This window comes from Eurytemora carolleeae, unplaced genomic scaffold (genome assembly GCF_000591075.1).
Source record: "Eurytemora carolleeae unplaced genomic scaffold, Eaff_2.0 scaffold1298, whole genome shotgun sequence".
Taxonomy (NCBI): Eukaryota; Metazoa; Arthropoda; class Copepoda; order Calanoida; family Temoridae; genus Eurytemora; species Eurytemora carolleeae.
In genome coordinates, this window is record NW_019397186.1 from 21783 (window position 1) to 35250 (window position 13468).

The window sequence follows — 13468 nt, forward strand, 5'->3', positions numbered from 1 at the left end:
ATTATCTTTGCAAGAATTATTTAAACCCCTTCGGAAAATGATATTAAAACGGAAAATAATATGATATTTGTAAATAAAAAAATATTTTCTATTTAAAAAAATAATGTTTAAGAAAATATTCAACTTATCTAATATTAAACAATTACTGAAACTGCACTGTGTATAAAAAAAACCTTTCGAAATATCGAAAAAAAGACAATTTGACTCAAAATTTAGTATTTAGTATCCCTATTTAAAAATACACAATGATCAAAAATGTGCACATCCTCAGGCTAAAGATGGTTATGAAAAAATTTGCCAAGAAAAAATTACGACATTTATTATTTTTAAAAATGTGCTTGATTGTGTATAGAAAAGGGGTGTGCAGCATCATGAAAGCATAATTTAAAGGGACAGTAAAGGAAAAATGAAAGGGGGTATAGGCTGAAAGCTAATCACTTTAGCTCTTGATCGCGACCCATGAAAGTTTTATCTGATCAGATTCTAAAAGTAGAGCACAAGAGCTTTCCAATGATGTATCATTTGTCATATGGGATTTGGAGAGGGGGGTCAAATTGACCCCCCCCCAGCGTATCCTGGTTTTCAAGTACCCCAGCAGGGATAGGGTTAAAAAACGCAAATATGGTTTTTATGAAGTTGAAATCTACCAGAAGCAATTAACAAAAGACATGGAATACTTGATTTTGAATTCAATATTTATTTATGTAAAAAGCAGGTAAAAATGCTATAAATGAAATATATAGGATCACAATAAAGTAAAGGTCGCTATAGTATGTTGCTTAAAGGGGTTGTATAAAATAAATTTCAAGTAGACTCACATTTAAATTGAATGTTATGACCTTTTTCAACTATACCAACTCTATATCTTTATATCCTTTGTTTATAAGAAGCTTTAAAAGGTACCATTGTAAATCTTACATACCAATCTATATATGAAGTTACTTGAATACTACGTTTACTTTAAATACAGAGAGAAAGCTGAAATCACAAATAGGTAAGATAGTACAAAAGATTAGGTTATCCTAAAAAGCTGTCTAAGATTATGAAAAAGGCAAACATAGCTTACCATTAGTAGTATCTTACTTCAGTACATCAGTAGTATTTACTACAGTATATAAATAGAATTTACTACAGCATATTAGTAGTAAATTCCAGTTCTCCTACTTTCTATCTGTAAACTCCAGTTCTAGGAAAGGAGCGAAGGTTTAAAGTTGACCATTGATGACTGATATTACTATGTTTTCTGTCATCTCATCTATTCCACTACATTTACTTCACCACAATACTGTTCCAATATATTTGTAATGTATACAAACAGAACATTTAAAATCCAAAAATAAATTGTATTTTTGCAAAGTTATTTAGATTAAATCTAATACGTCATGGTTTAAGAGATTTAGCCATAGAGAAAGGAAACAGAGAGGTGAAGCTTATCTCACTTTTTACCACCCTATTAATGAATTAATAGGGTGGTCGATTATGTACATCACAGTGGCATATATGAGGGGGGTTATTGTGGTTACTTACCCTCCCCTAGAATCCTTGGGGGTAATTACCCCCTTCCCTATTAGAATCTTGGGAACATAAGCATCCCCGTTTAGAAACTTGATCTCCATTCTCCATGTCCATGATTACCATTAAGAGGGAAAATGTAAACAACTTTTTTGGCACTTCGTGCAGATAATCATACTTAATCAACTTTATCAAAGTAACACAGGTAAATTTTACCAAAAAATGACTTTGTTATAATGCAGTATAGCGTACTTGCACTATATGACANTTATGAAGAATTAAATTTTAAAAAGTAGGGCTTTTTTTCTCTTTTTATAGAGTGAAATTAACATATGTATACATATGTATATAATACATGCACAATGATTAAAATAAGTCAAGAATAAATGTAGTCAATGTAATTAGTGAATATATCATCGGAGTCCACTACAAATAGAGATTTTAGAAAAAACTCTCTCACTCATCAGTTTTCAATTTACGCTGGGGAATTGGACAGAGACTGCCTGTGGAGCTCGTGTTTCTCATGAAAGGAATTGAGTCTTTGCCACATACTCTGATTTTCTAATCCCTATATCTTTGCAGCCCGATTCCGGAGACCTTAGATATTTCAAACTATATATTCTGTTACATAAAATAATCTTAGCTTGAAATATCTAAGGTTTACGCCATCAGGATGCAAAATATATAGGGATTAGAAAATTAAAGTTTGTGGCAAAAACTCAATTCATTTCATGAGAAACAAGAGCTGATTATTTATCTTTATATTTATTTGTATCTTTTGTTGCATGTTCAGGGCTAATCAAACCTTTTTCATTTAAATTATATTTCCTATTTTCCAATAAACAATCTGTTCATCTTTTAAAGTAAAGAAGAGGGGGGGGGGAGTCTGTGTTTAACACAAAAATTTTGTATTAATTATATATCTTTGTAACCTGATGGTGTACAGCTTTGATATTTCAATGTTGAGTAAGTAAGTCATTATTTATTTATAAGTTATAACAAAAACATACAAAATGAAGCGTTTTAAGAAAAAATCTTTTATAACTTTAAAATAAAAAGCAGTGGTTCTGGGAATATTTCCCCCTAATTCTTTATAAAAAAGGAAAAGGAAAGTTACAAATTTATTGTTTACCTTAGAGTTAATATAACTGGTGGTGGATTTTTAGCATTTTCATCGATAAACTAGCGCAACTTTTAGAAATAAACATTATAGGTTTAATTTTAATGTTGAAAAAAAAAGTTTTTTAGGGTTGTTAAAGATATGGGTTTTGCACAAAATAGGAGTTTTCAAGCATCTTTTTAATTCATGCTGATTTTTGACTTTGTTTATGTTTAAAGGGACTGTAAAGGAAAACTGAAAGGGGGTATATAGGCTGAAAGCTAATCACTTTAGCTCTCGATCGCGACCCATGAAAGTCATATCTGATGTTCCTATCTCGAGAAATTGATATACAACTTTGTCTTATATATACTCTTAAGAGTAATATTCTTCTGATAGTAATTGTTTCAGAACCTTTTAGACTGTGATGATGAATTATTTTATTAGATTGTTAATGTTCAAGAGAAGACGAAATTCTACATTTACGACAAACTTTGATGTGAAAATTGTGATATATTTCATCTGACATGCCAGTTTATAAAATGAAGGCTAATTCAAATTTTGTCTCTGTTTCCTTTCAATCTATCTAACAATTTAATCTTTCCTTCATTACATGTTACTGCAGACAAATATCAAGTTTATCGAAACTTTAAAAATAAACTTTAAGTTTTCCCAAAGTTTCCAAAAAATCAGGATGACATCTTGAATATTTTCTTTTTTATCCATGAGTGACCAGATTTTACTTTAGATCACTTTGAATTTGTAACTTATTTTGGTCTAAAACACCAGAATAATTAATTTGTAAACCTATTTGCAAACCCACAGCGACATTTCTTGATTAAGATAAACAAAAATTAAAGACGATTAAACCACTTCTATCTAGTTACCACTGTAAAACCTAACTTATTATAAATGGATGAGAGAGGGTGCTGTTGAAGACAGGATGAGAATATAACAAGAAAATCTTCATCTTTAAACACAATAAAAATTCTGCTTCTGCTCCTTTGTTAAACCCTTCCTACATACCCAGCATTATACTGTCTCAATACCCTGTCCTATTCTAGCTGTTTAACTATCTATACTTTCTATCTATCTATATATTTACCTATCTAACTATCTATACTTCTATCATTCTATATATTTTACCTATCTAACTATCTATACTTTCTACCTATCTATATATTTAAATTTTTTTGGGGGGTTTTTTAATGATTTTTTAAACAATGTTTAGTTTGGTTTTACAGTGGTATATGGTTGTTTTTATTACATTGTCAATGCACATTATAAAGGGTAACCTTTTTAACAAGTGTATTTGAGCTTTTAAGGGAGTACTGCTTAACTAACAGAGTCAAGTAATCATTTATTACTTTGACTTTGCAGTATGAAAATGATATTATCTTATTTCTTATTCATTTAAAAAAAAAAGCTTTTCAAGGGTGAAGGGTGTGCTATGGAAACGCCTCACCACGGATGTGCCTANAAAAGTCTGAAAGTGTGTAGGAGATTACCATTTCATTTCCATGCATATAATTAATAAATCATACTGTTTAAATTTGACTAAACAACTTTTAAATGACTATGAGTAAATTTTGATGTTGTGTTATATTTAATCAACAGAGTGAACTGATTAACTGTTAGTTCGCCTGCGATAGGTCACAGGAGAGATATGACTCAGGGGATGAGTTGAGAGAGTACACAAAAACTCCGTCACACTTTTAATGAGTAACGCACAAATAGATTATAATTTGGTTTGGAAATCAATTCTTACTCGGGCTATATAATTTATAACTAGATTTTAGAAACTTATGAAAACAATTTCTTTTATATGTGAGTGTGAATATGAGGGGGGGGGTGCAAATTCGTCATTGCACCCCTTTTTCAGAAGAAAGGGGGGTGCACCTGCAATCTATTTACCTATCTGTGTATACATTTACCTATCTTTCTATCTGTTTCACTTATTTATTTATCTATTTACATATCTTTGCACAAATTTAATAAATATAAGTAGTAAACCCTATATTTGTAAACCTGAACATACCTTTACACTGCATGTGAACATTATCTGTACCATAAATACGTTGGTTAGCTTCTGAGAAAACTTATCTGTCCATGTTATTATCATGTACTACAATTTGGTTTAATTACGTTCATTAAATTAACATGTACAATAATACCCAGAAAATATAGTAAGTTGAACATGAAGCTTTGTTTCTTTACGTTCAGACACGTGTAGAGAAGCAGAGGGTCAGCTCGAGTTGTATCTTTAAAGACGGATAGAGACAAAAAAAATACATGTAGTGTCTTATCTGGATTGATACAAACTATATTTGTTATTACCCTGTATATCTGGCATAACCCTATATATCGGGTATTTTGGTATAACCTTGTATATTTGGTATAACCCTGTATATCTGGTATAACCCTGTATATCTGGTATAACCCAGTATATATGGTATAACCCTGAATATCTGGAATAACCCTGTATATCAGGTATAACCCTGTATATCTGCTATAACCCTGTATATCTGGTATAACCATGTTGTCAAGTATAACCCTGTATATATGGTATAACCCTGTATATATGGTATAACCCTGTATATCTGGTATAACCCTTTATATCTGGTATAACCCTGTATATATGGTATAACCCTGAATATCTGGTATAACCCTGTATATCTGGTATAACCCTGTATATCTAGTATAACGCCTCTAAGCAGTAAATAGATAAGCTAGTGAATCAGTAAGACAGGTCTGAAAAAAGCGTGAACAAAGAATTCTGATCAAGGATATTTTCTGATTGATATTCTCAGTGTATTGGGGGGATAAATAATAAAAATAACATTGTTCTGGGTTTCTACCAAAATCTACACAATTTAAAACATTTTCGACAAATATCTTTCCAAATTTAAACATTTTGTAAAGTTTTTTTTTGTGTTGAAAATTACTTATTTGTAAAAACTTAGAGAAGGTAAATCATTGTAAATATGCAGTTTAGGTGCCAATAGTTCAAAACTATGTTGGTCTTTTATGAAAAATTTAAAATGTTATGATAATACTAGTTTCTATTCATAGTTCATGTTAGGGAGTATTGAGGTCAGAAGGTTGGTGAATTTCTAAGGTTAGGAAGTATTGATGTTAGGGAGGTTAATGAATTTCTATGGTTAGGAAGTATTGTTGTTAGGAGGTTAGTGAATTTCTAAGGTTAGGGAGTATTGATGTTAGGAGATTAGTGAATATCTAAGGTTAGGGAGTATTGATGTTAGGAGGTTAGTGAATTTCTAAGGTTAGGGAGTATTGATGTTAGGGAGGTTAGTGAATTTCTAAGGTTAGGGAGTATTGATGTCAGGAGGTTAGTGAATTTCTAAGGTTAGGGAGTACTGATATTATGGAGGTTAGTGAATTTCTAAGGTTAGGGAGTATTGATATTATGGAGTTTAGTGAATTTCTAAGGTTAGGGAGTATTGATATTATGGAGGTTAGTGAATTTCTAAGGTTAGGGAGTATTGATGTCAGGAGGTTAGGGAATTTCTAAGGTAAGGGAGTATTGCTGGAGGTACACAAATTAGAAAGTTCTGATGTGATGCTTTTTATGTTCTCAATAACATGTTTCTCAATTCATTTTATAAGTACTTTTAGAAAATGTAGTTTTAGATCTAGCTTTAGTCACAAAAAATTTATCAGCCATTTAAAATTTGTGATTGGGTTAAACAAATAAAATTATAAAATAGACTTTTTTTACTTTTATGTGAAAATACAGAATAAAGATGAAAAGTTTAAGAGAGATTCATTATTACAAACAGTTTTTAGCATGTTAAAGCTTTTACTTATTATATTAAACTGGTATGTTAAAAACTACAAGCAATTCCTTTTAAAACTTATCTGAAAGTTGTTTTTAAACAACCAACATTTATGGAATATAATATAAAAATCAAAGAGAATAGAATATTCTATTCTCTTTGAATATAAATAAAAAAGGAAAAAAAACCACACAACGACAAGTTTTAAAACAAGCTTCGACTATTTGTTGCATGATGTTGAAGGGGTTTATGAGTCATGATTGAACATATTCAATGGCCCAATAAAAAATCCGCTAACCTTTTTTTCTCTCAAAATCAAAAGTTTAGAAAAACAAAAATGTGTAAATAAGTTGTTTCTATCGAAATCTAAGATTTTAAAAAGATTTAATCACAGAACCCCAGAAAATTTGCAAAATTGTAATTAGAAAACTCCCAACTTTCAGTTTTGGTATAATTTTTACGGAAAAATTGTTTTTCAATGGTTCTTAAGATTTCAACTGAACAGCGTATATTTAATACTTTAGAATATGCTACAGTGAAACCCTTAATAACGAATACATCGAAAGAATTCATCAAATGTCGTATTTTTCACCTTCTGATAATGTAATGTTGCAGATATTTAGTTTTTTAACTAAATGATTATATGTAACTCCTTAAAACAGTTCCCGCATATTCATGGCTATCTATTTATTTTCGCAAATAATGAAATTTACGAAATATAGTATAAAACTCATTAAAAATTATCAAGACGACATTTGATAAATTCTTCGATTTATTCGTTATTAAGGGTGTCACTGTAAGAAGAAAGGAACTAGAGAATTAAAATAACTTTTCCTTAAGAATTAGACCAGAACTAAAAATTGCGAATTTTCCTACTACAATTATGCGATTTTTTTGTGATTCTTTGTTTCAATCTTTTCTGAACTTTTATTTTGGAGAGAAAAATATGTTCGCGGATCATCTTTTGGGCCATTGGAGTATCAAAAAAATTACAAATTTTCAAAAATATTGAAAAAACACCTTACAGGAGAGTTGCACAAAAAAGGACAATTTTGCACCAGGCGCCGCAAGTCACACTTTTTTTTGACTCACCCTGTAAACATAAATACATATGCATTGTATATCTTTGTTTTCAATAATGAACAAACAATAATATTTAAATAAATATTTACATTTTTATGGATTTCCGCTTTTTTATATCTAGTATTTTTTCATTCAATTTCTAAAATGTATCGAAAAAACTTTTATTCAGAAGTGAAAATAAAACTAGGAAAAAACCTACAAAATTAAAGAAGAATTCATGTTTTTTTTTCTTTAAAATGAAAGAATTTATTCTTGCACTGAAACCAGAGGGAGAAAGTCTTTATTAGAAATGTCAACAAATTGAAAACAAACAAACTAACTACTCACTCAGGTGTATTTAAGGTTGGAGAAAAGAAAAGAAAACAGTTAGCCATACTCTTATTCCATTATTTTAAATTTGTTGAATTTTTTTCCAAAAAATGCTTAGGTTAGCCTGGCTGAAATTTTTTTTCTGGGTGTTTTCCAAAATATATTTTTAAAAGAACATTTTCTAGGTTAAAAAAGAGGTAAAACTTTTAAAAAACTTGATTCATTACAATTAAACTAAAAAATATTACACAGAAATATTTTATAAAAAGAGAAAAATAACTGCAATGGATGTATTTGGCGTATTTAATGAAACATTAAGGTTTGTTTTAGTAGAAAACTTCTGAAGGTTTCCCCCCCCCCCCCATACCAGCTAATTCTTATTTTCCGCTAAAAGGACTGTGCACAATTTGTAAATATTGCCATGGTGAACTAAATACAAGAATTGCATGATTTTTATCAATAATGAAGGACTAAATATTATCCAAAGTAAACTCATATTTTTTATTTTAAAATTAACACAATTGATTTCTTGAATTATCCTTTTCAACTTGTAATTTACTAAAACTAGATTAATTGTTTCTTTTATTGTCGAACTTTTTTCTCAGAATATAAATACATAAATCGACAATTCAAAAAAATAGCGCATCAGAAAATCTACGCAAATTCTACGCATTTTGAGCGTACGCCAAAGATAGTAACAAATGTCGTCTTTTCTAATAGTTCAATACCTTTTAAAGAAGCTTTAGACGTTTAATAATGTCGTCTTTTGTAATTAATTTAAGGGTTATTTTAAAGCAAAAATAAGGAGACCTTGACATTTCTAACTTTTTATTTGTCCATTAAAGTGACTTGTGGATTTTATGCAACAAATGAATATAGTTTACGGAATTCAGCACTTTAAGATCTAGGTTTACAGTTCAACCATACCATTGATGTCTCATATCTTTTATGAAGGTAACCTTTTTCAATTGTGGCTTTTTCTGTGAGCATCTTCTCTTTTTACAGTATAAAACAAAAACAAAAAAATGTTTGCGGATATCATAATATTTATTAGGTATTATACATGCCACTTTGCTTGGCAGTTGGGTATTATAATTTCACTTTGTTTGTCAGTTGGGTATTATACATGTCACTTTGCTTGGCAGCTGGGTATACGCCACTTTGCTTGGCAGTTAGGTATTATACATGTCACTTTGCTTGGCAGTTGGGTATTGTAAATGCCACTTTGCTTGGAAGTTGGGTATTATACATGCTTGCAGTGGGCCCGACGAACCTGAATATATCAGAATTATTCATTGAATTTATATACACTGCTCAATTGCGGTATTTTATGTCTATTAAACTATTTAGTATCATAAATTGAGTCTAATTCATGACAGAAACCTTTCATAATAGACTTTAAAAGACTTCTAAGTAAAAAGTTGTCAGGCCAGTAATTCATATTTTTAAAGAACTTTCTGTTTCCTTATTATTTTTGAAGCCAAAAATCCCTTTTATTTCTTTGTCTAAGATTAATCAAACATTGAATAAATAAATCTTGAAATACAAATTCATATAATTGATTATAATTGATTATAGTTAACTTTTAGCACAAAACACTCACAATTATGTTAAATAATTGGATTTAATTTCAAGCAACCAAAATAACAAATGACCTCAAATACAGCCGTACAGTGCGTACACAACAGTCAGATAAATTTCTAATACCTCATCTTTATATACAGTGGTAGGCGATTATATCAATAGAATGAAGACAATCAAGCTTTTAAACAGCATGGATACAAAAAAATGGAAACAAAGAGAATCTATCAAAATTTTAAAACATTCTCTTTAATTACTTGTAAGCTTACATTCGAAAAAAGCTTGTTAATGATCAAAACTTATATAAAAATGGCGTTTTGGCGGATAGCAATAAGACGAGATTTAGATAACGACTAACTATATTTTTAATATCAAGTTACAAAGTAGAATGGATTAGCATAAAATAAATATTTAGATCTTAAAAAAAAACTTTCGTATAATTTTAACACAGTTTCATATCAATTTCTCGAGACAGGAACATCAGATAAAACTTTCATGGGTCGCTATCAAGAGCTAAAGTGATTAGCTTTCAGCCTATACCCCCTTTCATTTTTCCTTTACAGTCCCTTTAATTATAAGTTTTACTCTTTTCAATCTTTAAGTCTTTTCTTTGCAAATTGTCTTTGTTTTCTTAGATTCTGTAGCAAACATAACATTACATTACATAAATTAGTTACTTAATTTTTAAAAACAGAGATTTTTAAAAAATAACAAGACAATTAAAACTTAGAATGTTGCATTTATGTTCTGTAGATATCTTAAATTAGATTAGATTTACATGTATTGGAAAAAGGTGTTTTCCTTAAAATTTTCTGCATTTTCTAAAATTCAATTTGGATTTAAACTAACTTTCCATTCAATAGATACATCTGAAGAAATAAATGAAGAAAAAGGATTGTTGCTTGCTGTTTTTCTGTCATGCCAGCTAAAGCTGTTTGAAAACGTTCCTGCATGTTTCTGTCCTGTCTGATATTTCATTTCCCTGCTTGCTTTGGGTACCGAATATATCAAATGCACTGGAACAGTTGCTTCACATGAGAAGGTTGCAAAGAATGGGGTCTGAACAGTGCTAGTATGCACTGTTGTGTTACAGGCAGATTTCACACCCAGATCCCATTCTTCCTGCAACCTTAAAAAGTTAATATTTCTAGAACCTGATTTAGACTCATAATTTTTTTTAAATATATACATAATTGCGAAATAGCACAAACATTAATACAAAATTCCTGCAGAACCTGGAGTAAGAATCCTGAACCCACTGCCACCTGGAACTCAGTCAAGACCTCCACCCTATCATCTGCTTTGCCACCGCCACTGAAACAATTATTGTTGCCACAAGCAGAAGCACCTTTTCATCCAACCCCTGAACAGTGTCTATTAAGTCTCAGACCTATCCTAAATTGGAGTTCCATTGATCTGCAAGAAAAGTATCTGATCAAAGTGCATCATGCTTGATGCACACACCAAACTGGGACAGTGCTGAGACGTCCTCCAAGTTCTCTCTCACATACAATCAAAGTTCTTCACCCCTGGAGTCTGCGATATGAAGAATTCCTGTCCAGGTTGGATCAAACTGTCCAAGAAAAGCTTCTCTGCCTTCAAGGCTGATGTTCTGGACGTTACTTGTCAAACTGATTTTTCGGCCCCTTCCTGGCACCAATTGCAGATGAACAATGAAGAACTCCTGACCTGGATTCACCTGGTCATTGACAAGTTCAACAATCAGACCCTAATCCTGGGTGCTCCCTTAGGAATCACCCTCACACCCATCCATGTACTCCTAGGGTTCCAAGAATGCTACGGGGACAAGATCAATAAGCTCCATAATGTATTCGCTGATTAATACTAAAATACCATTGGGCAACCTTTACCATGTAAAAACAAAGGCTGGAAATAATTGCTATTCTTAATTACCAAGTACAATTTTATTCATTAATTTTATCAAGCCGATTATCAAGAACTCTATCAGTATTTAATGTTTAGTAATGAATGTCTAATTAATAACCAGCAATATTATATTTTGTTCTTAAATAATTTAACATATACCCCTATCCTCTCCTTCCTATTCCTATCAATACATTTCAATCAATTAATCCCACATTCAATCCTTGCATTCTCGCATTCAGTACTTTCATCCTTGGACTTTAGCACCCCCCACTGTTCACCATAAANTGCATATGAGATCAGAATATAGTCAGTAACTTGACCTAAGGCATTTATGAAAATTAGAAAAATGTGTATTAAAGATAATGTCTCATAGTTTGCAATTAATCAAAATATTAATTTCTTTTAATTACAATTAAACCTGTAAGATAAGCAATGAAACTAGTTATTTAGTTACCTTTAATTGAATGGTCAAATGGACAAGAGACGAGGCTTTTATAGTCATTCTTTCAATTCAAGCAATCGAGTTAGATATTGAAGTTCCAGATTTTTTTATTTTTGAAAGTTTCCAAACTTTGTTGAGACATATTTATTTTGTATCAACTAGCTTTAAGTTTCTCCGAAAATGGTACAGTAGTATTGACATAAAAAAATTGATTTATCTATCTATTTATCCTTAAGATACTTAATTTCAACTTGTATTGAACATCAAATTTTCAAAACTCTGATAATATTGTAATAATATTCTGTAAGAATTATTGTATATAATCCTTGTTTTATATTAAAGAAGGAATGATTTATATTTGTTGTTTTATATCAACTTCAGATTTAATATATAGAGTCAAAAAATTTATTAAACATTTATGGATTTTAAAATTACTCATGATTGTAACCCAAAAATAATTTTACAAAAGATAACAATAAAATTCCAATTATTGAAATAAAAGAATTGTACTAAATTTGTATTATCAAAATTAAAATCCCCTCTATTAACACAACACAGATGCAATATATTGGAATATGTATATTTGATATTAAATATTGAATTATATGAATATTGTATAATGAACTATTCAACACAGTTTCAATATATTGGAATATGTATATTTGATATTAAATATTAAATGATATGATTATTGTATGATGAACTATACAAAACAGATGTAATATATTGGAATATGTATATTTTATATTGACTATTAAGTGATATGAATATATAATGAACTATGCAATTAAGTTGCACTTTATTTAAATATTTTTGAAATTGAATATTAAATAATATTAATATTATATAAAGAACTATGTAATTCAGTTGCAATATTTTGGAATATGTATATTTTATATTGAATATAAAAGGGAGTGTTCGTGAAAAATGAAAGGGGTTACAGGCGTACGGCGAAAGATTATCGATGGTGATCTACTCTTACTTCTATCTATTGTGTCTATAAGGAAAAAATTGTTAAAAACGACTCATACGGAAGAACTAGGCATCCACACAAATTTAGAAAGTTGCAAGATTCGACTCGGATCTTAAAAAAATCAATTCTCTTACTTCACTCGTAGTTTTTGAATAAATTTAATATTAAATATAAAATTATATGAATATTATATATTGAATAAGGCTTCTGTTTGTCCGTATCTATGACGGTAGTTGTCACATTATAGAATAGGGAATTCTATTAATTATATATCGAAGCGAGGGGGGGGGGGTATGGACTTAAAAACGCCTCTTTTAGATAATGTTGGATTTTCTTTGTAATATGTTTGATGAAGGAATTATCGCTGATATTGCTGAAAACTTATTTTCTTTCTTGAAAACTAATCTGCACTGTCCAGCCAAATACTTTCAAAACATCTACTCAGCATCAAGATATTAGCAGACTTTTCAATCTGTAATATATTAATGTTCTCATAAATTTACTACTCCATTATGTCCTGGATCCATGTTCTTCTAAATCTACCAATCCGTTATATCCTGGATCCATGTTGTCCTAAACCTACCAATCCATTATATCATCGATCCATGTTCTCCTAAACCTACCAATCCGTTAAATTCCTGGATCAATATTCTCCTAAACCTACCGATCCATTATATCCTGGATCTATGTTTTCCTAAACCTACCAATCCATTATATCCTGGATCCATGTTCTCCTAAACCTACCAATCCATTATATTCCTGGATCTATGTTGTCCTAAACCTAC